Source organism: Bos grunniens, chromosome 22 (assembly GCF_055505025.1).
Source record: "Bos grunniens cultivar Pamir isolate PY7600 chromosome 22, Bosgru_T2T1.0, whole genome shotgun sequence".
NCBI lineage: Eukaryota > Metazoa > Chordata > Mammalia > Artiodactyla > Bovidae > Bos > Bos grunniens.
The window spans coordinates 44328996-44352262 of record NC_141186.1 but is presented as its reverse complement, the minus strand read 5'-3'; the positions used below and the strand labels follow the sequence as shown (position 1 = coordinate 44352262).

The 23267-nt window shown below is 46.1% G+C and overlaps 1 protein-coding gene across 5 annotated transcripts in view; it reads right to left on the bottom strand.

The window, feature by feature from the left end:
• The window catches only part of IL17RD (interleukin 17 receptor D), a 68458-nt gene that overhangs the window by 29377 nt on the left and 15814 nt on the right, over nucleotides 1-23267 (bottom strand). The window contains exon 1 of one of the 5 annotated variants that reach the window (XM_086367392.1): nucleotides 18326-18483. The exons of the other annotated variants lie outside the window; for them this stretch is intronic. The gene's annotated coding sequence lies outside the window, so the exon portion shown is untranslated. Of the gene's footprint in view, nucleotides 1-18325; nucleotides 18484-23267 lie in introns of those variants that run through there. 5 annotated transcript variants of the gene reach the window in all.

Sequence of the window (23267 nt, the reverse complement as noted above, 5' to 3'; positions counted from 1 at the left end):
CACTCGGCTTATCCTGAGGCCAGGCACACCCACTGAAACTGTATCCCTGGGCTCAGATAAACACAGACCTTGGGAAAGCACAGCTGTGCAGAAAGGGATGGACACACCTCGTTCTAATTAAAGTGAGGAAGAAATGGTTAACAGAAAATCTAAATCATCATGGTGCATTAGCTCCACAATCAGTTGGGGTTCCCCTCCCCTTCTTCCTGGTTCACCTTCCTTCTCCAGCTGTCCTCCTTCCATCCTCCCTTCCATGTATATACAAGGTTCCAGAATTCCTCACCTGAGTTCAAACACTTTGCAAAGTGTTAATACCTTACTCAAACCTTAAATGCCTCTATTACTGCTTAGGGATAGGCCCACAGTCTGCAACTGGAGGATGCCCAAGCTACAGATGGCCACAACCAGAGCACCACAACCAGAAGGAGACCAGGAAGGAGAGGATACAGTACCTCCATGACCCCTAAGTCTTAGGACCCCCAAGACACCCAAGCCATACCCTTCGCCTCCCATACAAAACCCCAGGACCAAAATTCACCTGGATTCCCTGGTGCCTCAGATGGTAAAGAATCTGCCTGCAATGCAGGATGCCAGGATTCGATCCCTGGGTTGGGAAGATCCCCTGGAGAAGGGAATGGCAACCCACTCCAGTATTCTTGCCTGGAGAATCCCATGGACAGAGGAGCCTGGTGGGCTATAGTCCATGGGGTCGCAAAGAGTCAGACATGAATGAGCGACTGACACACATCTATTATGAGTCAAACATTATTCGAGGTACAGTGGTACATTATCCCTACCCTTGAGAGCAAAGTGGTTCATTCATTCAAAGAATGCAAATCACACATAGCACATACAGACAAATCTCAAATCACACCTTGACCCTCCAAGAACTCTCACTATAGAAGGCATACAAGGTCTATGTAACTATGGTAACAGGGCCATAAATAAGCATTCAGAGTATGAAATGTCACAAACAGTACGTCAGAAAGGATAAACCCAGGGTAAGAACACTGCGTACCAGAAGTTTAAAAGAGGGAAGAATAACTGGGCTAGAATGGAGAGGAAAGGGGAGTCTCAGGAGAGGGAAAGAAAAAAATGTAATCCGGGGCCAATGAAAGTACGGTAATCCTTCGTCCTCTAGCTGGGACCAAGGGCAAACCACTTCACTCCACTGGGTCTGAGTCTCCTCAAATTGTCTTTTGATTAAAAGACAATTCTTTCCTCTGAGATGGGAGTTTGAGGAGGGCCACAAGAAGCCATGCAGAGGAAGCATTTTTCAAAAAGGAAATGCATTCCATTTAATAGCATGCCCTGAGGCGTGTAGGACTCTGATGACCAATCACATCAGCTTTTCATTTTGCTCTTGTTCTCCCTATATTTCTATTGCAACATGTTTTTAACAGATATTCATTGGGCACTTGCCATGAATGCACTATGGAAAAGAGACCAAGAGAGTGAGAGGGGCTATATTCCACACACAGGAACCAAAATCACTGTAAATAAGGGCTCTGTGATGTAGGCGAAGCTGCTCAGAGGCAGGCCTAGGGACCTGGCCTCAAAGGGCAATGAGGCTTGCCTGTAGCATGTTCACCACCAACTGAGCATTCCACCTTCATCCAAGCCCCAAACAGCACTCGGCCAAGAACCAGTCCTGGGTCCTGACCTGGGGCAGGTGGCAGGGGGTAGGGCATGGCCTCTGGTCACCAAGGTGACCTCCTGACGTGCAAATCTGCCCTCATTCTGCTCCAAGCCCACCGATGGCTCCCTGCCCCACTTAGACCATTCCTGACGTGGCCCCTGCCTACCCTGTCAATCACTCCCCTCCCCACCTCCCACCTTGTCCTGGGCCTACACAACTGCTCAGTATACGTTCAGGGGACACACATGTTCCCTAAAGGCCCTTCTCTTCACCCGGGGCCTGCTCCTCTATGAGCTTCTCACCTTAGCCTAGTCCCTCTCACACTGTGTTCCTAACACATCAGCTTGCCTACACACTTTTTTTTTTAATATACTTATTTAATTACTTGTTTACTTGGCAGGTTCTGGGTCTTAGCTGCAGCATGTAGGATCTTTTAGTTGTGGCACATGGGATATAGTTCCTGACCAGGGATCGAACCCAGGCCTGCTAGCATTGGGAGCTCGGAGACTTGGCCACCAGACCACCAGGGAAGTCCCTGCCTGTGCACTTCACTTGATGGGAGCACAGTGATCCATCCCCACAATTTGACCAGCATAGCACTTCTCTGAATGCAGAGGCAAGGTGGTCATCCTAATTCCACAGAAGATCAGAGACCAAAAGACCATGTGATCAACCAAGGCTGATCGTGCAACCAAGAGACATGGGCTCCTGTGTGCGCTGTAAAGACTTTTCACGCTGGGATGTCTTCAAGTACACAGCTTCTCAGCACGTGCCTCAAACAGACACTCTACCAGGCTGTCCGCAGCTCACACCCAAGTAATGTTCAGCTGCTCCAGAGTCCTAGGACCCACCTGAGAAGCAGTGTGCCCAGGCTGACCCACAGAGCACTGGTTTTCTTTACAGTTGGTGGCAGACAGAAAAACCACCACCCCTGCAACATGTCTGCATACAAGCTCCAGAATCCATGAATATGTTACTTTACATAACAAAGTGAAAGTGAAGTCACTCAGTCGTGTCCGACTCTTTGTGACCCCATGAACTGTAGCCCACCTGGCTTCTCCATCCATGGAATTTTCCAGGCATGAGTACTGGAGTGGGTTGCCATTTCCTTCTCCAGGGGATCTTCCCGACCCAGGGATTGAACCCGGGTCTCCCGCGTTGCAGGCAGACACTTTACCATCTGAGCAACAAAGGGGCAATACAAATAAGTTTCAGGATCTTGAAATGTAGGGGAAAGTAGTCTGAATTATCCAGGTGGGCCTAATAATAATCACAAAGGTCCTTAGGAGAGGGAAATGAGATGGTCAGTCGGAGGAGACATGACAATGGACATAGAAGGCAGAGAGGCAGAGAGATGGTTTCAAGACGATTTAAAGACCTTATACTACTGGTTTGGAAGATGGAGGAAGAAGGGGTTAATCAGCTGAAGAATGCAGTTAGTTCAGCCACTAGATGCTGGAAAAGGCAAGGAATGGATTCTCCCCCTAGAGCCTCCACATAGAGGCCACCGACACCTTGATTTCAGCCCCAGAAGATTCATTTTGGAGTTCTGATGTCAAGAGCTATACGATAGTAAGTTTGTGGTATTTCAAGTCACTAAGTTGGTGGTAACTTTTTAAAATTAATTTTTACTGGAGTATGCATGTGTGAACATACGTGCATGCTCAGGCATGTCTGAATGCAATCCCATGGACTGTAGCCCACCAGGCTTCTCTATCTATGGAATTTTCCAGGCAAGAATGCTGGAGTGGGTTGTCATTTCCTTTTTCATATTGGAGTATGGCTGGGTTACACTGTTGTACAGTGGTAACTTTTTATTACAGCAGCAATTGAAAGCTAATTACTTACATAATTTCAACTGCCACGTAGATGAATTGCATCTCAAAGCCACACACACACACACACACACACACAGAGTTGTGCTGTCATTCTCCCCTCCGGCTGACCGATCACTCTCACTGCGCCCTCTCCCACCCCCGCTTCAGGCAGACGTGGAACGCTGATCCACGAGCACCGCGACTGTAGATTTTGCTATCCTACCCAGACGCTTCTTCGTGGTGATGCTGGGGCTCATCTGGAGTAGAAGAGTGGTTAAGAGAACGGGCTCTGGGACTGCCAGAGCTGTGTGCAGATCTCCTCACTTTCCAGCTGTGTGACCTTGGGCAAGCTTCTCAACCTTTCTCAGCAATGGTTGTGTCATGATTCCTGAGAAGACTCCTGCCCTAATAAACACAGTGAGAGGTATGCTATGAGGGGACACATGAAGTAGGCAGGGGATGCCCACAGGAAGTGGCATTTCCAGGTATGACGTTTCCAGCAGCCAGACCTTGGGGGCACAGTGGGAGAAGCGGCAGCCGTGCAGGTCAGAGCAAGGTGGAAGAAGGCACCAACCAGCAGACTGAGGACTGTGTTCTGCTGTTGCTTGTGGTGGGAACTGGGCGACCCAGAGACTCCGTTCCTGCAAATTGCTCAAATCGGGGGAAACTCAAGGCAAAGTGACTAGGTCGGCCCCCACAGTCCAGGGCCGAGGTCACGGTCAGCCCTTGCCCCTGACAATTATTAGCTTTCTGTCATAATGAATGCATGTACAATTGAGCCAGTTATATACCAGGAACCCAGGAAGTTCTAGCTTGGTGTGACAGAGGAGCCTTAAGGGCTTACAGTCAGGGTCCGCCGTTAGAGAACACAGAGAAGGCCACTCACAAAGCTGGTCAACAGCTTTGGAAGCTATTTCTTCAGGAAACAATTCTGAGCTTTTACCTACTACACACGTTTTGATATTTAATGAGCTGAAAATTAAGAATACTTGCTTGTTGCCTATTACTTAAAAAAGCCAGCGCTGTGACCTCAGGGTGTCACATTCTTAGTTAATTAACCACCCCCACTTGCTGCACTAACGGCAGCTTTTAATTTGTTCCGATGAGAGCTAAGGAGTAAAGCCGGGGCACCCTAGCTGGGCTGTGATCTCTCTATGCTAAGCAGAGCAAGAAGCAGCAAACGCAAAGAGAATGGAGAAAACAGCTTTTACTCTGGAAGCGGGAGGGGAAGGAACACCCTTAAGTGCTCGAAAGGAATAAAATTCAAAAGGCAAAAACCTACACCATGCTCCACCCAGATGGCAAAAAAAAGGCAAAGGCCTGGAACAAAATTCAGCCATGGGGTGGGATCCCATATAGAGCAGCCAGCATTGCCACCAGGGGCCGACAGCCGGCCAGTTTCCTGGGGGACCTGGGGGACCCTAGGCCTTTTGAAAACACCAACTTTCCAGAGCAACATTCCCATTCCAGCTCCAGAACAGTGTAAGTGCCACTGTGGAAAAACGCATTTTTAAAAGGACCATGCTGATTATAGTGCCCCCTTTCCAACGGAAGACAGGCCAAACAGTAAGGCCTACATGAGACTGCCTTCAAATCAACTGTGGTGAAGGAACTTTCAGAAAGCCACTGAAGTTGCAGTGAACTGAGACTGGGGGAAAGTTTGAATAAGAGCATTTGTCAGGGAGAACTGAAAGAATGTTTTTTTTGGGGGGGCGTGATGTACAGCATGCAGGATCTTAGTTCCCTGACCAGGGATTGAACCTTGGGAGTGTCAAGTCTTAACCACTGGACTGCCAGGGAAGTCCCTGAAAAGATTTTTTTTTTTTTTTTTAAGGCACACCAACCAAGTAACTACTTAAAATTATGGGCAATTCAAACATTCTATTGTACATAACATTTCCTTCACCTTGAGTTTACAAGCATGTCAATGAGGTTAAAAAGATAGCAGACAGCTTTGTGAAGCTTAAAATGCACAAGGGGAATGACGTTTCTGCCTGTGACCAATGGACATCACTGGGGCAAGAGGCAGAACAAGAGGCAAGAGGCAGAACATGAGGTCAATGTAGTTCATGCAGGTTCAGAGGGTTTCATAAATGAAGACAGATCCCACTTACTTCAGTTCAAACCTTTAGTTTAAACAAAAAACAAAAAACAGCAAAGGCAGAGAAGCCCCAGGTGATGTAAGCCGAGGAGAATGCTGGCAAACCCCAAACATAAGGAGAATAAATCACAAAGCCAGCTTGGGCCCGGCTCTATCTATCCAAGATATTCACGCCACATTCCCAGGAACTGTTCTCTCCCACTCCCCATCTAGAAGCGACCAACTTCAGACACGCGGGGTGCCAGCCAGCTGTCTAGTGGGGAACACACAAGCTCTGTGGGGGTAGTGCTGGTGGGTTCCCACCAGCAATTACCACGTCGGCCCAAAAAGACCCGGAGATCTTAAGCTAATTAGAGAGATTTGCTGGAGGAGGTAGGAAATAACTTCTCCACAGCATCGCCTGTGCACCAGACCAAAGCCGTAATCATGATTCATCTCTGACATGTTGCTAATCATTGCACACATGTTCCTAATTTCACGCTCCCCGAAGGAAAGCTGAAGGGACAATTGTTTCTGAGCTCTAACATGGAGCCAACCTATGCCAAGTTACCATGTGTCCTGCTTATCAAACTGAAAGCTCTAGTTTTCATCTGAGCGTCTTTTCACTCTTTCGCCCTGCCTCCATGCCCACCCTCGAAAAAGAAATCCATTCACTAAAGACAGAAGTGTGGGAAGGCATGCATTATTTCTCAGAAATTTTTTTATCTTTTTTTTTTTTTTGCGATATCATTGACATATAATGCTGTGTAAGTTTAAAGTGTACAAAGTGTTGACTTCATACATTTATGTATTGCAGTATGACAGCAACTTTTCTACATGGTGGTGGCCTAAATGGGATCTAATACATTTTAATATAACCTTCCTTGCTACAGACTTCATAATTTTCTCTTTACCTTGCCCCTGGAACATGCAAATACAGTAAAAGCCCAGATATCAATACACACACACACATACACACACACACGTGCACGCTGACTTTTTTCCTCTTGTTTAAAAACAAAACAAAACTCTGCAGCCGCCCTGGTTTTCACAAAGCAAAACCCCAAGTACTTTTTCCAATGAGTCTGTTAAGAATCTGGGCGGTGTGTTCTCTCGTGGCTGATACTCGCAAATAGACAGGATTGTTCCATTTTTCCAATTCCCCGAATGTTAAAAGCAAGCTATAAAACATGCCTCTGGACGAAGAGCCAGGCCTCTCCCCTCCACTTGCACACACCACTCCCATCCACGCAAATGAGAACCGCATGTTAAAGTGCCAGCATCCTTAAGGTAACTGTCAACATATCTGCAGTTTCAAAAGCACACATGGGCAACGCATGGACACACATGACCTGGTTTTCTGTAAATACCAGGTACGAGGGGGAAGCAAACACCAGCCACCCGAGCACACACCCGGCCAATCGGCTACAGGCTCGCTCTCACTTTGCTCGGAAAGGCGATTACAAAGACTTCACTCCAGAAACCCAAGAAAAGTTTCTTTCTGCGAGGGCAAAATAGTGATTAGACAGCAGAGGAAAAAATTAAAGCTATAAACATGATTGTTATGCCTAAGCTCAGAGGAAATGTTCGGATCAAAACAAAACTACTAATAAAAAGCCTTAGGACCACACAGAGAGCGAGGACTGAATTGTGCTGACTTCAAATACAGTTTCCAAGGCCGGGGGATGGAGCCTCCAAATGCTGTATCACATCTGGAATTCTGTTTTTACAGCACAGATGCCTGCAGAAATGGGGAACCGTGGCGTTGCCATGGGGACCCAGCTTCCTCCGGCGAGGCCGGTCCCCTGGATGCCCCACACATGTGCTTCCTCAAGGTGGATTTCACATCTTCGGAAATTATGGAAGGCTGCTTTCTCAGGTTTTAGTGCTAATTGAAACATCACAGGCTGCTCTATAAAGCAAGGCGACCCCTTTTGTCGGCCTATTATTTCTGTCCACATGGTGGTCTTGGACAGAAAAAACTTAAAATAACAGCGGGAAGCAGCAAGTCAACATTATACCCCTTTTCATAAGTTACTTGTGGCTTTCCCTCCTTCGCAGCCATCAAGCATCCTTTTTAAACTTTCCTGTCTCTGGCTGCAAAAATCCAAGGCAGTCCCCTGTGCTCCGGGCCACCTCCCATCACCTGCTTTAGGGAGGGACCAGGCTCAGGATCCAGGGCTGCTTGGCCGGTTGCCGGAAATGAGCCACTAAGGCCATCCCAGCAGCGCTCCTGCCATAGCAGGAGGTCTTCTCTTTTAATTGCTGATAACCCCTTTGCTGTTAAGGGGAAAGAGTTTCTAGAGCCCCTAGGAGAAGCCTGTGAGAAACACTCCTCACCCCACTTCCCCCAGAAACATTCCTGGGGGAAACCTTCCCCCCCAGAAACAATTCTGGGACATTCCCAGAGCTCTGGAGAGACCACTGAGCACTTTCCAGAGTCATGTTTAGACACAAAGAATTCAGAGACTCCACTTAGAAATGAGGGGGTGCATCTTGGCTTCCTCCTTCTCTGGGAAGCAACCCCCACATACAACTGACCCCTCCGGGTATGGGCTCAGATATACACACACCCCATAGGTGCTGGAAGGTGCTTCCCATCGTCCCTCATCTGCCTCCCTAGGGCCACAACAGGCTCAGAACAGGGGTAAAGACCCTCATCTCTCTTCTCCCTGGGAGCACTCTTCCATCCGTACTGACTAGAATGCCCTGAGCCAAAACTCCAGTGACCTTCCTAATATGTATCTGCCTCTTTGCAAGGTCTGGCCTTTCTCAGATTTCACGGAGGAGAGGAAGAGAGTCAGCCCACCCAGAGGTGAAACAATAGTCGCCAAGCCCCACGGGTGGGTTGAGGGGACTCAGGCTTCCTGGTTCTCAGCCCTGTGACCTCCCGATCCAACACTTTCATCTAGTCTGTTAGATACCACATCCCAAAGTGTCCCTGAGATGCAGCCGGAGTGTGTGTGTGTGCATGCCTGCGTGTGTATGTGTGTGTGCTCTCTCGTGCGTGTGCCTGAACCCAGTCACACAGAAAAAAAAGCACCAGGAAGTCAGCAGTGTGGCTCCAGGTGTTAACACTTAGCGCATCCTGCCCAGCCCCCACCAGCTTGAGGCTGGCCTCCTGGGAGCCGGACACAGCAATTAGGCCCTTCCCGGGCCGGGCGCCTTTGTCCCCTTGCTAACATCATTAGTGTCTGACTTCCTGTGCACAACGGGGGCCTCCCAGGGGGCAATCGCCGGCTGACCGGGGCAGGGCATTAGACTTCCTTTGTCAAAGACCCTCAAATGTTAACAAGCATGTGAACAAGCTTCTCCTCCACCCCCCACCCCAGTTGCTCCTCCAGCCCACCAAACACTCCGGGGGCAATTCTCAACAGTCTTGGTTCTCCCAACTGGGGGGAATCTTAGTTCCTGAAAACAGTATGAAGTCTCCATGTCGATTTCCTAGAGTTGTTTCCCTACAGGCGGGCCACTCGAATTTGCTGAGTACCTGTTACTTGCTCTGCATTACGGAGAAAGCAATGGCACCCCACTCCAGTACTCTTGCCTGGAAAGTCCCATGGACTGGGGAGCCTGGTAGGCTGCAGTCTATGGGGTCGCTAAGAGTTGGACACGACTGAGCGTCTTCACTTTTACTTTTCACTTTCCTGCATTGAAGAAGGAAATGGCAACCCACTCCAGTGTTCTTGCCTGGAGAATCCCAGGGATGAGGAAGCCTGGTGGGCTGCTGTCTATGGGGTTGCACAGAGTCTGACACGATTGAAGCAACTTAGCAGCAGCCCTGCATTAAGGAGGCTAAAAACGGATAAAGATGACAGTGCTCAGACAACATAAGACAGGGACTGTCCGACCCCCAGCCTGCAGCCTGCCTCAGCACAGGTGTCCCACTCAAGCATGCTCATAGGCTGAAGTGCAAGATGGTCTCAAGATACAAGGATGTGCTGAAGGTTTGAGTAACATCCTGAGGCTTTCAAACACTAATCATATCAGAAAAATGGATAGGAGGGGGGAGTCTGAGTTGTTTGATAGCTTCAAACCACTAAAAACCTCTCACTGACCCTTATCCTTCCCAACAGAGTTCTCCAGCTTTTTATTTGGGGACACAGATGTCTGAGGATTTGGGGAGAGCTGTGGTCCACGTGTATGCATGTGAGTTCTTCAGGAGGATTCCTGAAAGCCACCCAGGCTCTCACCTGCCTGCCTTACTGATAGCTTAACACCAGGTCTACAGGGGGAGCGGTTTAGGGACCCAGGGGGAAACTCTGGCAATTAAAAAAAACAAAATTCAAATGAGGGAGGGAGGTGGTTAAATGTAAGGTCTCAGTTTTAAGTAAAACTCCAGATTAATGCCTCAGCTGTTATCCTTTGTATCCAGTATTTGTTCCAACTGAGTAACTGAAGGCTTTGTCTAAGACTCTGGGACTCATGAACTTAAAGTGGGAACGTAAAAGCAACCATTTCTGCTGTTAACCACCTGAACCCACGAAGAGCCTCTATCACTTTTAAGATCACAGGTGACAAGTCCCGTTTGCAGTCAAATCTTTTTTACTGAGTACAAGTTTTTTTTTAAAACATAAAATACTATGTGAATTCTTATTCCTTCCCCCGCCCCCGCCCGCCTTTGGCTGAATAGGAAGGAACACACTCATAGTGTCCAGAAGAAAGAGAGAATGGCTGAGTTTCCCACTCCTGCTCAACTGCTTCTTCCTATCTTTGGTATCTGTTGTCAACACACAAAATTAGGTTAGGTCTGGGACACATTCTCAAATATTTGCCGAAGAACCACTAGGGAGGATAATCTCAAACCCCAGTTTCCCAAAATGAAGAATAATCTACAATTTAGACTTCTTACTCCAGACATACCAAAACTTATTCAAGATTCAAAAGTTAGATATCGGTAAAAGCAGAGAAAGGAGACTGTCACCACCAAGATGCCAAGACCCCCACAAGTTGATTCTGATGAACTCTACAAGTTTCAAAGAGTAAATCAGTTCGCCTTTGGTTCTGGTTTTTACCTTTTGCCAAACCAATTTCTAAATAGTAGGTGAGCGGAAGGATATATTCAAACACTAATGATCCCTGCAACTTGAAGTCTCCCTACTTCTTGGATGGAAGCCAGTAGTCTGCCCTTAAACTATAAGCAATAAATCCAGAAGGCTCTCTTTCCTAGTTTTCCATTGATACCACATGGAATTCCCATTAAAATACTCCCATGCAAACACACACACGATGACATACCAATTAAATCATTGTGTGATTTAGGCCAGGAAACAATTGTGTTTGCCAAAAACTATTCAACTTTGTTTTAATTTCCTTGAATGGCCAGAATGTCATTCTGAGAAGGAGGGCAAAGCATAAGGTAAAAAATAAGTATCAATGTCTCAGTTGATTTCAGATTTAGATAAATATTCCTTGTCAGTGAAGGAGAGCATGCAGAGTTCCCAGGAATGAGAGTTCCCTGCCTCACCTCCCCAGGGACTCTTGGCACAGATTGGTATAGAGGTAAATTAGCCAATACGTGTGAGGCGGACAAGGCAAATAGCACAGCACTGACGGAGTGGTGCTGGTGGTGGATCCCTACTCCCCCAAGGTGGAGTGAAGCACGCAAATGGCACACACAACCGTCCTCCTTGACCCGCCAACAGAAAGAACGCAATGCACCTTAGCCCCTTCATCAGCGTTCTGTGGAGAAGTACTTCCAGAATCAAAGCAACATGGTGGAACTAGATTAGAAGCCTGCAGTGGCTTTTTATCATGAAGTGGGTTTTATCATTAAGTTAGGATGAAACAGACACTTACCAGAAAAAAAAAAAGAAGCAGTGATTAGGTATTTTTAAGCAAATAAAAAAGGGAGGTCCAAAGGTTCTGGCTAACATGATTTCAAGCTGAGAATGAGCAGCTGGGTGGACGTGAGGCCAAGCTGTCAGGCTCTGTGGGACATGGAGCCACGTCAGCCATAGGAGCACCGAGGAAGCGGGGACACTGAGGAAGTCCCCTCCTCCCCAGGCCGGGTGGGACCAGGAACCAAGTCCTATTGGCTGCTTCCCCAACTGTCCACGAGGGGCGCAATACTCGGTGGTTCTCAAATAGAGAACCCTAGGCGTGGGTTTTCAAGTTTCTGGGAAAATAGTGGGCTTTTCTTTGAAAGGGGCTTTATTACTTTTGTAAATATAATAAGTTCAAGGCAAGAATGTGAACATCTTCTCTAGTCAATACTATTGTACTGTATATTGGGTTGGCCAAAAAGTTTATTTGGGTTTTCCATCTTTTGGAAAAACTCAAACACTTCAAAATTGCTAAGAGACTAGATCTTAAACATCATAATTACAAAAAAAGGACTGATAATTTATGTAATATGATAGAGGTGTCAGCTAAAGCTATTGTAAATCATACTACAATATAGATGTATCCAATCAACCTAAATATACACAATGTTATCCCTTAAACTTACACAATGCTGTAGGTCAATATATGTGTATATCTCAATAAAAAGAAAAGTGTCCCTAAAATTCCTCCCCTCCGCATCTCTTTGGAAACTCTTTTAAATGATCTCTGTCGCATGTGTCACAAGGACTCTAACTTAAGTAGGATCCTAATACACACACCATTTATTATGATAAATGTCTACTAGCTAATGTAGCGGAGAAGGCAATGGCACCCCACTCCAGTACTCTTGCCTGGAAAATCCCATGGACGGAGGAGCCTGGTAGGCTGCAGTCCAAGGGGCCGCGAAAAGTCGGACACAACTGAAGCGACTTAGCAGCAGCAGCAGCAGCTAATGTAGCTCTACTAGCTGATGTAGTTCCTATTGGGAGAGCCATGTGGGTAAAATAGCAAAAAGATCCTAATGAGGTGAGAATTAAGGCCACTGGCAAATTTCTAAGCGTTCTGCTGCTAAGTTGCTTCAGTCGTGTCCGACAATGTGTGACCCCATAGACAGCAGCCCACCAGCCTCTCCCATCCCTGGGATTCTCCAGGCAAGAACACTGGAGTGGGTTGCCATTTCCTTCTCCAATGCATGAAATAAAAAGTGAAAGTGAAGTCGCTCAGTCGTGCCCAACTTCTTAGTGACCCCATGGACTGCAGCCTACCAGGCTCCTCCAGCCATGGGATTCTCCAGGCAAGAGTACTGGAGTGGGCTCTAATTAGCCATCACTATTAAAAAGTAGCAGGCCCTTTCACCTGCTCTGAACGCAGCTGTGTATATGGAAAAGGCAACAAGGCAGATTCATCGAGAAGGCAACACACACAGGTTAATATTTCGGTAGGCTGCCTGTTGATGTGGGTACCTTAAATGTTGCTCTGTAGGGTAACCAAATTACTATGATTTACACTGTGTGTTTAAAAGAAAATTACACAAATTTAGGGGATTTTATGATTAGTTGGCTGGTCTCATGTGAATAACAGAACTGTGTAAAATTAAAAGGGAAATGGGCAAATCCAGGAAGCGGCTGACAACAGCTTTATCCTGCACGGTAATCACTTTACAGAGGCTTGGAAACCTCAGAGCGCCAACGCTTCAGAGCCCGGGGGGCTGGGGGAAGGCCACTGTGGGCAGATTCTCCAGAGCAAGCTGAGGAGATAAAATAATTCGCCAATAAAAACTGTATACTCCATTTTGTGATTAAAATCACAACACACATGTAGCATGAAGGAGGAAAAAGGATCTTGCCTCAAAAACTTAGCTGGTGCCCCAGAATTTATCAGCAGATGCCTTGAGGGCTAGAGATACACTTTACAGTGGGAGGGTCTTTTGAGTGATGGAGAACAATGCTCCTCCAGGAGTTTACCATCTGTCTTGGAAAACAAAGCTAAAAGACACTAAATTAGAGGCAGTAATGTTGTATTTATGGAATGAATGTGCTCAGTTATATAACTGAGCTCCAAGTAACAGAAGCCCAGAGACAGGGAAGTGAAGAGGGGAAGGCCCACCAGCCACCAGAGAAGTGTTTTCACAGAGGAGGCAGGTCTCTGGCCAGACCCTGCAGCGTGTCGCACTTTCGAGGGTGGGGAGGGGTGGGAGAGGGTGGGCGTGGGGAGAAGACCCTTCCAAGCAGAGGCAGACAGAGAAGCATGTGGTCACATGGTGAACACTCGGGAAATGGCCCTGAGTCCCCAGGGATGAGGAGGAGCCTCCCTCACCAGCCAGAACGAACACTGGCAAGCTGGAGTGACCGACCCAACAAACCCATCTCTTTCGAGTTAAACACCCCAAAGTAGCCTGAAAGGATTGGCGCCATAGGGCTGGGATGGACAGGTGGGCTGGGTTCTGCACGTGGCACAGCCTGGAGTTTGGCAAGACCTAAACAGAGAGGGCCTAATAGACGTGAGCACAGCCTGACGTGGCAGGCGGGACTGCAGGGGAAGGGTGCAGGGACCTCTGATCCGGGTCGATGTGGCAGCGGGCTAGGCTGGGGGTGGAGAAGAGCAAGAAACAGTAAAACAGCAGCTTCAAAAGATGAACCAAAAGGACCAGAGAGCTGAATCAAAGGGAGGAGTCAGATCCTGGGGCCTGTGGACCGAAGGTGCCACTGACAGAAGAGAAGGATTAGAGCTGGGGTCTTATTCCAGAGTCCTCCTATTTTGAACATGGGCCTGATTTCCTGCCTGATACAGATGGAAGGCATTTTAGAAGGAGGAAGCGGAGTCCAGAGCACCATCAACTTCCAATTTTCACCTATCTTCCCTCCACGGCCAAAAATGTCACTAACTGTTGGAATCAGCGCTATAGACACTCAGGGTGGGAGTCAATATCTGCATTCTCTAATCTTTCCCACTCGATCCCACCCACCCTGACCGTCCTATCTATACTTGGGATAAACCAGTGCTAGGCTCCCAGCAGAGCTCACTAAAGACAGAAAGAAGGTGACTCAGGGACAAAGGCCCTTTTGTTAGCCTCTACCAACTCTTCAACAAAATTCCTAAAGATCAGAATGATGAAAAACAATCTTTAAAAATCTGACCTTGGCACAAACAGACAGAGACGGTGTGATTCCTCTCACACAAGGTACCCAGCATAGTCAACTCCACAGAGACAGAAAGTGGAATAAGGGGTTTGCCAGGGGCTGGGGGTGGTGGGGGATGGGTTTAGAGTTTCCATTCAGGAACATGAAACTCTAGACATGAATGGTGGTGACGGCTGTAAAACAATGTGAATGGACTCAATGTCACTTTAAAATGGTTAAAATGGCAAATTTTATGAAATGTATATTTTACCACAATTTTTGAAAAGGGGGGAAAAAACAACAACAAAGAAAGGAACTGAAGGATTCCGAGCACGAAAGGAATTACTAAAACGGTGCTGTAGCCATGTTTGCAGGAAGAATTAGGAAGGGGGACAACTGGAGGTGGGAGAGGCGGCCACTGCAGGCCTCCAGATGTGAGGTGAGAAGGATGGAGATGATGGGGGGACGATGAAAGGACCCGTCTGAGGCGGTTTTAAGGGAAAAAAAAATGGCAGGCCTTTGTGACAAATGTGATAGAGAGGTGATGATGGAATTCAAAGGCAACCTGAGGGCTCCTCTTTTGGGAAACCTGGAAGGTTAGTGATTTTATAGCAATATAGAGAACCCCGGGGAAGGAGTCTTTTCTTTTTTTTTTTTCTTAAAAAAAGTGAAGGTGAGGTGACGACAGGGAATCTTCGATGTAATACCGTATTTTTTTTTTTTTGGAAATACAGGATTATAAGGCAGGAAGTCATGCATGAGGTCAAGCAACAGAATCTTAACGGCAGATGGGCTAATTAAAAGGAGGTACAAAAAAGGACCAAGGGCTAAGAACAGGGCTTTGTGGGATGGGACTATCCACATTTAGGGCCCATGAGGAGGAAAAGAAGATAGAAAAAGGGGGTTGGTAAAGTAGAAGAGGAGCCAGGAAAGACCATTAGGTAAAGGAGAATGGAAAAAAAAAAAAAAGAACGTCAAATAGGTTTCATGTAACAGAATGTCAGGATGGATATTTTCTACATGAAAACCACCTTATTGATTACAAAAATCCCTGAGCAAATAAGTATATTGATGGCTCATTTAAAATAGCTTCTCCATATAAATAAATTCCTAGGTCTTTTGTTGCTATTCAGACCCATCCTCTGGTTTTCTAAAAAAGTAGGAAGCATATTATAAATACTACTTAAAGAAAATCTTTTCTTACGTTTGCAAACTTGAAAAACAAACGACATTAGCACTGGAAAAGGCATTTAAAAGAATCTGGTTCACTGTCAGGTTTTGTGTGCAGGATCAGAGCTTTGCATTCTGCCAGGAGAGCCATCCAATCTCCCGTGTTATTAAGGAGAAGAGCACAGGGGCCCTAAGTCATGACACTCCCAATTTCTGCTCAGCACTTCACACTTTTGTTGTTGTTTAGTCGCTCAACCAAGACTGACTCTTCTACAACCCCATGGACTGTAGCCTGCCAGGCTCCTCTGTCCATCATGGGATTTTCCAGGCAAGAAAACAGGAGTGGGTAGCCATTCCCTTCTCCAGGGGATCTTCCTGATCCAGGGATCGAACCTGCATCTCCGGCAGTAGAAGGTGGATTCTTTACCACTGAACCACCAAGGAAGACCAGTTTATAGTCTGAGCTACTGCTAAATTAGTTTTAAAAACAACAACAACAACAACAAAAAACACAATCTTTTGGCAGTTTTGAAATGATACTATCTTGGAAATGTAGAGGTAACCAACACTCAGGGCATTTTTTAGCCAAATACTCCTAACTAACTAACCTAATAGCATTCAGAATAAACAACAATACCCCAGAATTCAAAAAGAAATTTAAAAAGATGGAAAGATAAGCTAGAACATTATTGATACAACTCAAAGTTATCAACCTAAATTTCAGTTCAAGCATATTCTTTTTGTCCAAACCTCCTGGAAATGAATTTTTGCACAAAAGCACAAATACAAATATTAATTTTCAGACCATCCTCTTTTGGACATTATTCATCATTAATGGCCATTAGACAGGCAGATATCCATAGTACTGCCAAGCTTAAGTGGATCAGTTTTGGTTTTGCGGCTAACAAGTTTTTCCCCAAAAGTAGGGGACTAAAGCTGAAGTGCGGTCATCTCTGAAATTTGATTCATCTCTGAGAAGAGGCCTGTAGGAAAATTACATCTCTTGAGTTTATTTCCAGATACCCAGAAGAGAGGCATATTTTAAGAAAAGTAACTCCTACACTGGTTAAATGCTTATCGCTAATGAACATTTATTGGGAAGTAACAGAACTATGACCCTCATAACCAGACTACACTCATGTCTTCCAGAAGGTACAGCTTCAATTCGTAAACATACTTTTTAAGGGCAAAAAAAAAAAAGGAACTTCCAAGCTACCCAACATAGCAAATACCTATCTCAGTTTTAAAAGTTTCACGCTGTTTTGAAATTCTCCCCATACTTGAAGAACTCCAGGCCAACATCTTGTTGACTGATATTAAAGAAAGATTAGCCTCACTTTCCTCAGCAACAATCACCTTCTAGAAGATTTGCCTAAGAGGAAAACAAACACTATCTGATAAGGGAAAGGTGGATTCCATTGCCAACCTCTGGACTCTCAGACCTGGAGCATTCTAATCTGATTGCTTGTACATGGCATTCACCAAGGGGGCCTGCATGGTAGCAAGAGCAGACAGACCAGGGCTCTAAGCACCCCTGCCCCAACACTGTTATAGTCACAGAAAGCAGAAAACGTCATTTCAGACGGGACACATGGAGCCCTTACTCCTTGCTTCCCAACTCCCACCGAAAAGGGCCAAACATAGACTTTAGCACCTCTCAAAGACTTCAAGAGAGAGCAGAGGAGAGTGTGTCGGCCTGGCTAAGGACCCTCATGTCAGTGCAACTTCTTTCTTCCCAGATTTATTAACAGATGCAAGCCCGGTACTTATAAACAAAGGAGTCGTTTCAGTTTCTGCTTGGAAAGATGGGAGCCAATACGTTCCTTCTGGGAATTCAGGGTAAGAGCTTTACAAAAACAGTGTCCAGATGTGCTTAAAAATTCAGTCTGCTTCTTCCTTTGGGGTGCAGTGGAGGGAGAAACAAAAGGGTGGGAGAGTCGTCTTATGAAAAATTGAAAAGTTTATTAGTTTGGGTTTTTTTTTTTTTTTTTTTTGGCTTGCAGACTAACCTGTCCTCTGCTGACAAACCACACAGGAGCACCTGAGGCAAGACTGTTGGGGCTTCCCTCCCTTGAAAGATGCAGGGAGGTATTTCCGGCTGACCACAGCGGGAGCCTGGGGACCTTCTCTAACTTCCAGAATGTCCCGAGTGACAGACGGTTCCATCAGGTGGTGATGAAATGGGAGAAGAGACTCTTCTGAAAGCTGAAGATTCTCAAAATGAAAATCAAGCATCTTTGTATCAAAACCACCACCCTTGGGACAAACCTTCATTTAAAAAACAAAAAAAAAATGTCTTATAACTGAAATGTTTCATCAACGTCACATCCCAGTTCCAATCTGGACATTTGCTGAGATTTGAAGCTTCCTCAACCCAATGATTTCATTCCCAGAGTTCTTTCTAACCACAGAGAGATTTAAATAGATAGTCTATTATATAAAGTGTTTCTTGGTTTTCAGAGGGCTTTGGGTCCTGAGAGTGAATGAGTGTTTCAAGTACAGCATAAATAAGGGAGACAGAGAGCTAGGCATATATTATGAATAAAAAGATAATCCTAATAATAGTTTACATTATCACAAGCCAAAGTTTATGTGAGCAGCTAAGCTCCCTTTCAAAGCAGAGGGCAGCTGCTGGTACGGCGGAGGAAAATGGTATGTCAAAAATGTGACCTACCTTCAAGTTTGTTTAACTCCGCTGTCAGCCACCGCTTCCTTCCGCCACCTTACAATGCCATGGGGGTGGTGGTGGGATCCTTTCTGAAATGTGTTGTTTGCAAAGGCACGGAACTGTCTGAGCTAGACGGACTTCATCTCCACTGCTCCTGGACAATCCTGACAGGGCAAAGTGACCCCAGTCAAGTGACCCCAGCAGAGAGGTGGCCCTGGGGTACTCTCCCACTGCCTCCCAGGAGTCAGGGGGACAGGTCCGGGATGAACAGCCTTAGTCCCCGCAGGCTGCCAGCAACCCTATGGAAATAGGCAGGGTGGCACCTCCATGCAGATGAGCCAAGTCACCAAGATCCTCCTGGCATCACACACTCCAAAATGGGAGAAAAAAACCCCAAACCCCTTTAACCCATAGCCCTAATGTGTGTAGACTGAGTATCTACTCAGTAAGTAATCCAGCCCTATTCACAGGGCACCCAGGATTTGCAGAGCGCACAAAGGGTCTATGGCACCCCACTCCAGTACTCTTGCCTGAAAATCCCATGGATGGAGGAGCTTGGTGGGCTGCAGTCCATGGGGTCTCGAAGAGTCGGGCACGACTGAGTGACTTCACTTTCACTTTTCACTTTCATGCACTGGAGAAGGAAATGGCAACCCACCCCAGTGTTCTTGCCTGGAGAATCCCAGGGACGGGGGAGCCTGGTGGGCTGCCATCTGTGGGGCCGCACAGAGTCGGACACGACTGAAGTTACTTAGCAGCAGCAGCAGCAAAGGGTCTAAAATCGACTCAGACGGGGGCCAGGAAGTGACACTCAGGTGGAAGAGCCTGCCTGAGTGAAGACTGGGTGAGGGAGCACCTTTGGGGAGCGGCCAGCTTCACGTTTCCAAATTAGAACAGTGGTGCTTCTCAAATATGTCTGTACTTACAGGGGGCAGGAGGCACATCAGAACAGGAGAAACAGTCCCTATGATTAATCTCCTTTTCAATTTCCATAGGTATGAAGCCTATTTCAAGATGTTTTTCACCGAAGACAGAGCTTTCTACAAGGGTTGAAGCTTCAACCAGCCCAGAGTGGAACAAAGAGAACTAGTTCCCATTAAGGAGCAGATCCTGAGGAGACTGGCCCCTTCCTCCCATGCCTCTCCTCATCCTCAGTCTCACCAGCAAAGCACAGCAACTCACTCAGTGAGGAACCAGCTGGTGGCACTGGGGAGACCGTCAAGAGTGCCTGTGAACCCAAACACGGGCCATCCTGTCCAGTGCCTTTCTGGCAGAGTACCACAAGTTACAGGCTACAGAAGGGAAACATCAAATCATGGGGTGCTGGTAAAGGTTCAGGGGAAGTGTTCACAACCAAGCTGTATTTCTTGGGGTAAGGGTATTCAGAGGTGCAAGCGGCATGTATCACGCACATCTCAGTCCTTTCTGCAGGGGATTAAGACACTGCTCTATCACTGCTGAGGAGAAGGCAATGGCACCCCACTCCAGTACTCTTGCCTGGAAAATCCCATGGACAGAGGAGCCTGGTAGGCCGCAGTCCATGGGGTCGAAAAGAGTCGGACACGACTGAGCGACTTCACTTTCACTTTTCACTTTCATGCACTGGAGAAGGAAATGGCAACCCACTCCAGTGTTCTTGCCTGGAGAATCCCAGGGACAGGGGAGCCTGGTGGGCTGCCGTCTGTGGGGTCACACAGAGTCGGACACGAATGAAGCAACTTAGCAGCAGCAGCAGCAGCAGCTATCACTGCTGCAAGTGGTTTAAAACCACCCAGCACCTTCCCAGGGCATCCTGTCATCATTCCTGTCTAAGCTCAGAGCTTCCGGAGGGCATGACCCTGGGAGATAAGACTCTTCGTCAAGAAAGCTTTCTCACTGTCCTCAAGCAGTAGGCCATTCTGGTCTCTGCATGGGTGACCTCTTCCCCAATCTCTCCCCATCTTTTCCTCCCTCCACCTGCATCATAGACCCCTGTGGAGATGACCAGCTTCCTAGCAGCCTATCAAGCATTCTTGTCTCCTTGCCTGCCCGTTAGCACTGACAAGCAGAGTTTCCTTGTGTTGTTCTTATGAATTGGTAATTTCAGCCTAATGCAAAAAACGTGGGGCGGGGGGAGCTTAATGGACATTAAATTCTACTTCTTCCACAAATATTTTTATCATTATCCATGGGACCCTCACCAAGGACCCACTAAAGCAACACCACTTCAACCTGGGCAGGTGGCAACCACTCAGGATGAGAGCACCTGGATGGAAATCAAGTGGACAGCAATCCCTTGGTGAGGGCATGCATGTGTATGTGACTATTTTCACATCTTCAGCTTTCCTAATGAGACAGCTAGGTATAAAATAAGATACAGAGATGTAATGCGCAGCACGGGGAAGAGAACTATTATTTTATAATAACTTTAGATGGACTAAAATCTGTAAAAATACTGAATCACTACGTTGTAGACCTGAAACTAATATAATATTGTAAATCAACTATACTTCAAAAAGAAGGCAATTCAATGCAAGTGGGGGGGAAAGGTAAACGGAAAATTAATCTCTCAGCTCTGCAATTACCCACAGGCAGACTTTCTGCCAAACAAACTATTTCTTATCTCTGGTCAGTTTTTATCTGCAGCTGCCCTCTCCCACCCCCGCCACCACTATGCACAGACCCAAATCCTCTCTTCCCCCGACAGTCGATGACAGAGCAGTCCAGGCCTCCGGGACCGTCAACACCCTGATGGGATTCAGGGCTCACGGGGAGTCTGAGGCACTGCCCTTGTTTATGGACTCAGTGATGGATTGGACCCTAAAAGCTCCTGGGCCAGAAGACTAAGTAGGTTGAAAGCAATCATTAACAACAGTGTAATGTTTAAAAAACCAAGACATGCGAGGGGGTCTTTGGGCATGTGGACAAGTATACAGGAAATGTGAAGGATGGAGGCAGGTGGACATACTGAATACTTTCAGGTAAACACCAACAGACACAAATCAACAATGACAGAGGTGTTGATGGGGTGGGCACACTTTGTAGAAATAAAGCAACCTGGATACAAAAAAAATTGTTTTAGCCCCACCACACAGCTTGTGGGATCTTAGTTCCCTGACCAGGGATCAAACCCATGTGTTTGGCAATGAAAGCACAGAGTCTTAACCACTGGACTGCTGGGGAATTCCCTGTGTATGAATCAAAACAAAACAAAACAAAACAAAACAAAACCTTTGTGGAGGACAAATGCTACTTTTATTATAGAAAGAGCTGCAAAAATGGCCACAGGCTGGGTGTTTCTTTCTCAAAAGAGATCAAAAACAGACACCCAGGTGCAAGAGGCAAGAATCCAGATGGAAACAGAAGGGACCAACTCAATAAGGAAATGGAATGGGAAGGATAGAAAAATTACACCCTCTGAGTTAAAAGTTCAAGTTATCTCAATAAAAGCAATCCCTAAATTCTTCAGAATAATTCTAGTCTGACCGCCCCATTGTGTAAGTAAAGAAACTGTGAGTCAGAAGGTCACCCACCTTGTCGACAGTCATAGTTGGCCTGAGAGGCCCTCATCTCGCAGATCACACGGATATGAGACCGTCTAACAGAGTGACTTCTAGCCCAAGATCAGGATGCACAAAAGTTCCAGTAAAACAAGATTCATTTATATTCGATTCACAGGAAATGTGTGATCAATCCAAAATCAACCTGGGAAAAATCTATGTCTGAAGAAAGGTCTGCCAGCCGAATTACTGGTACAGATAGAATTCCCATGAAAGTGCTTAGTGCTTAGATTCAGCTGTTTTCGTAATAAGCTATTAAGCCCAAAGATTCACTCAATCGATATTCTTATTTTAAAACCCTCATTTACTCAACATTTTCCCTAATACTTTTACCGAGCAGTATTTCATCCACACAAAGCATTAAAACTTACTCCGAAGGTAAATAAGAAGGTGGAAAGACTCGGTCCCACTCTAGTAAACTCAGAATGAAACAAATACACAGTGCCATTCAAATAACAAAGTATAAATAAAAATTATAAATGTCAACGTTTTTTAGGATGTGGAAAAACGAGCACACTTATTCACTGAAAGCCATCTGCCACCAATCATTATAAATGTATCTACTACGTGGCCAGGCACAGAGCTAAATGTTTTTAAAACAGTATCTTATTCAAGCCTCAAAACAATCCTGGGAGATAAACGATTATTAACTCATTTTACAGATGAAGAAAATTGCCCAAGGTCACAATAAATGGTAGCAAAAGGCAGAGCTGGGATTTGTGGACCAAATCTGTCCTCTTCTCAAAACACAAGTCTGCACTGTTAACTGGCTCAGTCGTTACAAAAGACAAGCTGGTCAACGTGTAGTAAGAGCTATAAAACCTCTGCCCCGGTCATTCCACTTTGGGAAACACTATGTGCCAAGGAAACAAACCAAAATGGCAAGGGTGGGAGGGCAGGAAAGCAATCTGCATGAAGGCATGCACAGCAGCTTTATAACAGCAATAACCTGGAAACAGCCTGGGTGCTTCATCTACGGGGGGACAGGAGCAATAAAAGGGGCGGGGGCACACAGCATGGAAAGATACGGCCACAAAGAGCGACAGGTCTGTGAACTCCGTGACATCGAAACATGGGAAGATCGTCAGAAAACTAACATAAGTAAAAAACAAAGTGAAATTAGCCATTAAAAAATGCAGTGATTACAACTCTGCATCAAGATGTGTTTATGTATTCAAGAATGGAAGAAGAATCATTTAATGCTCATTATGCTTTTTTTTGCATTAAACTGAAGTTACCAATTAATAAAAGCAACACAAGGGACCTCTGCTCAACGATGTTATGATCCAGAATGTCCTTCTCTTCCTGATCCAAAGATGTGACATTTTCATATAAAAATAAAGAAATAGCTCTTGTAATTTTAAAGCCCTTTCTTAAAAAAAAAGAAAAAAAGACCACCCCTTTAGGCT